Source organism: Lichenostomus cassidix, chromosome 8 (genome assembly GCF_008360975.1).
Source record: "Lichenostomus cassidix isolate B80296 chromosome 8, HeHo_3.0, whole genome shotgun sequence".
NCBI lineage: Eukaryota > Metazoa > Chordata > Aves > Passeriformes > Meliphagidae > Lichenostomus > Lichenostomus cassidix.
The window spans coordinates 8,404,761-8,410,003 of NC_139489.1; the positions used below are offsets into that span (position 1 = coordinate 8,404,761).

General features: G+C 47.0%; 1 long non-coding RNA gene across 2 annotated transcripts; it reads right to left on the reverse strand.

The window, feature by feature from the left end:
• Nucleotides 1-1,170: 1,170 nt before the first annotated feature.
• Nucleotides 1,171-4,640, reverse strand: LOC146433764 (uncharacterized). 2 transcript variants are annotated; one of them, XR_014853611.1, is made up of 4 exons: nucleotides 4,374-4,640; nucleotides 3,673-4,189; nucleotides 2,531-3,515; nucleotides 1,171-1,651 (listed from the first exon to the last, which is right to left on the reverse strand). It is a non-coding gene; the product is annotated as an uncharacterized LOC146433764 (long non-coding RNA). The 2 variants fall into 2 exon arrangements; XR_014853610.1 differs by having other exon boundaries at nucleotides 2,531-4,189.
• Nucleotides 4,641-5,243: the final 603 nt, after the last annotated feature.

Here is a 5,243-nt window from a genome sequence, read left to right on the forward strand (position 1 = left end):
CGGGGCTCCGCGGAGGGAAGGGGAAGGGGAAGGGAAGGGAAAAGAAGGGGAAAGAAGGGGAAAGAAGGGAAGGAAAGGAAGGAGAGGGGAAAGGAGAGGAGGGAAGAAGAGAAGGAAAGGAGAGGGGGAAGAAGAGAAGGAGGGAAAGGAGAGAGGGGAAGAAGAGAAAGAAGGAAAGGAAAGAGAGGAAAGGAGAGGAGGGAAGAAGAGAAGGAGGGAAAGGAGAGCAGGAAGAAGGGAGGGGGAGAGGGAAAGAAGAGAAGGGAGGAAGGAAGGGGTTATGGAAAAGAAATGCAATCCACTGCTTTTAGATATACACACCCACACATATATGTATGTATGCATATATATATATAGCAATAAGAGGACTTGAGATTTATCATGAATTTCTGTGTCAAGTAGAGCTGCTCAGAGGGGGACTGGGAAAGAAGAAGGAGGAAAAAAACGTGGGTTTTTTTTTCTTTCCAAAGAAAGATCCTGCCAAGTCTGTTCAGTTCAAGCAAGGGTGAAAAGCAGTGCTAGCCTACAGAAGCTGTGCCACAAAAAAAGTCAGAGTGTAGGACTGTAGTAGGGAAGTCAGTCCGAAGGAATATGCAATTACATCATTCCTTTTGGCTCTTTAGTGGCTCTGGCAGGGAGATGAAGGGAGACATCTCCACACAGAGGTGCGAAGACAAGAGTGTGGGCATGGCTGCAGTGAATGCTGGCAGCAGGAATTACAGCCCTGGGTGTTGTGACAGGAGCAGGCAGGTCACCCTTGGCACCCAGGACAGAGCAGTGCAGAGGGAGGAGCTGTCCCTTTACAGTCGTGTCTCCATTTGGCACAGTCTTAGGTTATTTTGCAAGCTTACCTGTTCTAACAGGTTTGATGTTACATATATTGTATATGACACTATGGGTGACCCAAAATCTCTGCTTATGGGCCAGCATTGTTTTCTGCACTCATGGAACAAAGAGAAAATCCCTTTGGAGCACCCTAGAGGGTGTTGGTGAGGGCTCAGGGTGAAAAAGCAAGCTCAGGGCAGCAGCAATTTCAGCGTAGATTTGTTTTCCTTCAGAGAGAAGGGCAGGCTAGTCCTCAGGAAAGAGCGAGGCTGCTGCTGCTCCATGGATCACAGCTGACATGATAAATGAGGGCTGGTGCTCACCAACCAATTTAAAGGACAGACGTTTTATAGGGTGCAAAACCACAGCGTTTTGGAGACACACAGCTAAATTATCCTTCTGGCTACACAGGAAAAACCCCAACTAACTCGGTGAAATAAGCCAAGTCCTCTGTCACAAGCAGTTAACCCTTCCGTTGTCAGCTAGGAAAGGAATCCTCATCAGGATGAGATTCCCAAATAGCTTCTGGGGAAGAGGTGCTGCTCACAGGCCTTGGAGCACTTCACTCAGAGCCTGGGGGCTCCTGGGGGCCTCAGAGCTGACAGCATTAATAGATCTTGGGAAACCTGATAAATCTCCAGAGCCATAAATGTCCATGGATAAATGTCCATGGAGCACCTGGGGGCAGGCAGGACCTTCAGTGCAGTCCAGCAGAGCAAATATATTCAATGTCCTGCAGCTCTTGAAAGTACTTTGTCTTCTCTTCCTCCTCCAAGGAGGAAATGGAGAAAGGAGAGGATGGATTATCCCTTTGTTGGTTGCTTCACTGGTAAACATGGGAAATAAATTGAATGCAAAAAATTACTTCGTTCCCTTACAGTTGCACAGCTGACCTCCTTAAATAACAAGAAATCCCCTTTGGCAGTCTCCCCACCTCAGTTACATCCTATTTTACTCTGCAGTTTATTAAACATCTACATTAATAGCACCTTTAAAACATAAAATAGAGTGGATATAAGACAAAGCCAAATTCTTACATCTGCATGACTTGAGGTGTAAGTGGACACAGATTCCTTGCAGCCATTTTACACCCCCTGAATCTCTAGTGCCTTAACTTTACTTTTTCCCCTGTCTTTTTCAAGCCCATCCATTTGCCAGGATTTTATTCCCGAAGTGCTTTCAGAGCTCCGTGATGAATGTTAGATGTTGCAATTACTGGCTCACTGGGCAGAGAGTGGTTCTATAGGAAGGTAATTGGCTATTTTTCCTGGCATGAATAATATTCACATTAATAGCCTCCCTCTCCATGGCTCTGAGAGCAGTTCTGCTGTGTGCTTTTTCCCTGCAATGGGAACAGACACACTTTATGGCCCAGGCCAGGCTGGGTCAATAATAAAGGAGAGGGGAGGCAAAATTCCTGCTCCATGTAGAGCAGCAGGGAAGACCTTAGCCATCTTATACCCAACACAGAACTGCTGTGGGTTCCATCCTGCAACAGCTTTTCTCTTCTAACCATTCATGACAAGTCCCAGAGGGACATTTGGGGTGATGCCAATGTCTGAATCCCCTCATAAGGCAGCCACACTGCAAGCCTGAGGCAAGGTGGACATGCACGAGGGATTTCCTCTACAAAGAAACTGGCTAAGAGTCCCAGCAGAAAGAAATATCTTGTTCTTTCTCCAGAAGGGGAGATCAAAGGTCTCACCCAAAGCAACAGGAGCTGCCAGGCACTAGGTCAGCTCTTCTCAGGGCTGTGGGTCCCAATAAAAACATTGCTCAGTGTTCTATTTTCCACTCTTCTCTCCAAACCAGCACCTTCAGGCAGAGGTTAAGTCCTCCCCCTTCCCCCTCTCTAATTACACAATTTACTCCTTTTCTGCTGTAATCAGCTCCCATTTATACAGCCCTGAGAGATCACAGGATAATCACCATGGGGAATAATCCTGTCATTTCCCTTGCTGTCTCTGCAGGATACTGAGTCCCTCCAGTACAAGCAAGGAGAGGGGAGGATACCAAACATCTTCCTCAGGGATTCTAGAATTAGGCAAAAAAAGCAGTCAAAAATATTTATTGTTTATATTGCTTGTCCACATCAAACAGAGCCTGTCTTCCAGCCACCACCATGGCATGAGCTTGTGACACTCCCTGGATGTCAACCACCATCATATCTCCCCAGGACCCCTGTTGCACTCAGACCCTGCTGGATGCTGTGGCTCTCCACTGACCTCCCTGAGTTGTGGGATCACCCTTCTTTTACACCATTTTTTCTTTTATTTTTGAGGCTCCTTCTCTTTTCTGTGGAACACAGGCCTTCCCCAGTTCCCCACAGAAACTTGTAAGAAATGCTTTGGAGGAACTGGGACCTCTTACCCAGCTCTTCACCAGCAGGAATAAGGACAGGTCCTATGCAAGAGAGCCTCTGACCTTTATAGCAGGCAGAAAACAGCATGAGGGAGAGATAACATAAGAAAATCTATCCTAATGGAAGGACACTTCAGAGGGTTCTAACAGCTTCAGCCATTCTGCAATGTAAAGCAGAGGCAAAAATCTGTAATTACGACCAGAAGGGCAGAGCTACAGCTTTAACAAAATTCAGCAGTTCCACCTGGACCTTCTCAGGTGAAGTTCTGAAGGGACTAGGACTGCAGGATGAGGATCCCTCTGCACCAGCATAGCTTGACCATATTCACCTAGAAAAAGTAATTAAATATCCTTCCAGTTAATTCCTTTGCAAACCACGAGAGGGAAACTGAGTATGATCATACCAAGTTACTGCCAGCTGGAGTTGTGATCCCATCTCATCACCACCAGAGACAGCTCATCTGCCTTTCCAACAGATCCACTTACCGAGAGGGGAAAAACTGAGTGCCTTGAAAGTATTAACTTCAGGGAGAAAAATCCTTTTCCTTTCCAGAGGCCAGGTGCCATTCAACACACAGCCAGGGCGCAGGCTGGAAGGAGACAGGAGATGGGCAGCAAGGATCCCAGCACTGCTGCTGCTCTTGGCATGATGATCACCGAAAAGAATTCAATCATGAGCCTGCAGTGATGTGAGTCAGGCTGCTGATCCACATCCCATCCGGCTGGTCTGGCTGCTGAGCCTCCAGTTCTTACAGCTGTGCCTGCCAGGGAAGGACTGAGGGGCTCTCCCACATCCCACCCTCACACCCTCCATCACCCTCTGCAGCCTGAGCATGCCCAGGGCACAGCTCTGTGTCCCTCGGTGGGGTGGCACAGCTGGGTGACCCTGCCCGAGTCACTCCTGGGGCTCTTCACTATCAAACATTACCTACCAGGTTTCACTGTTTCTTTGGGTTCATTTGACTGCTGTTCCTTTGGCTCCAGTGGTATCTAATCCTTATTACTGTTAGAAGAGAAAAAATAAATCTTTGCTAATCTTGTTTATTTACAAAAAAAAAAAAAAAAGGAAAAAAAAAAGAAAAGAGACACACACAATCCTATTTCCTTAAAACAGCAAAGGCAAAAGGAGCAGGGAAAAATCTCCATAGCTGCTGCTCCTCTGAGCTCCAGAAATGCTGCAAACTCACTTTCTTCCATATGGGTTTGCTGCATCCCTCTCCAAATACCTCCTTGTACCTGTGCTGAAATCAAGCTGCCCTCCCCTTGAGGGCAGAGACCTCCACACCTTGCTGAGCCACAGGCCATGGCTTGAGAGTCATGAGATGGAGAAGGGACCAGTGGCACAGGGACAGGAGGAGGATGTGGCATTGGTGGGATAGCAGGAAGAGAGGTGGCCTCCAGCTAATGCAACAGCTTCCTCCAGAGACTAAACCGGGAGCTTTCTCCTTCTGTGTTGTTGCTGCATCCAGCATTAATCACAGTCTCTGGCACTAATTTAACATTAATCAGCTGATTCCTCTTCAGGCTCATGGCCCTGGCTGAAAAGTACCTGTGAACAGAGGCTCACCCACCGAGTGATATCCCCCCACTCAGAGAAAAACCATCAGCAGCTTGAGTGCTTCAGGCATGTTCCCACTCCACGAGGCTGCTTTCAGCAGCCAGCCCTTCATTCGAGAGGAAGGCAATCCCCACAGGGTATTTTCCCCTGCACCACCTTTGCGTCTAATTGAATTTTTTTTGCCAAAATGTTTTTAAACATGCATAAGTCTGACTCAGCAACCCAAAATATTTCATTTGATGCAAAGCAAAATGTTCTATTTTGTTTACAAGCTAATTAGCCAGTCTTATCTCGCTCACCTTTATAAGCACATGCAAGTCAACAACACAACTTGTGAATATGAAAAAGCCTGGATTTAGGAAGCATCAGAGTCAAGCTATACTGGCACTTCCAAAAACACATCCCTCATTTCTTATGGAGAAGATGGGAAGCTGAAATGGCTTCCCTAATTCACCTTGATTTTGCAAATTGGCTCAGCCCTGCTGAAGGTCCATTTTTG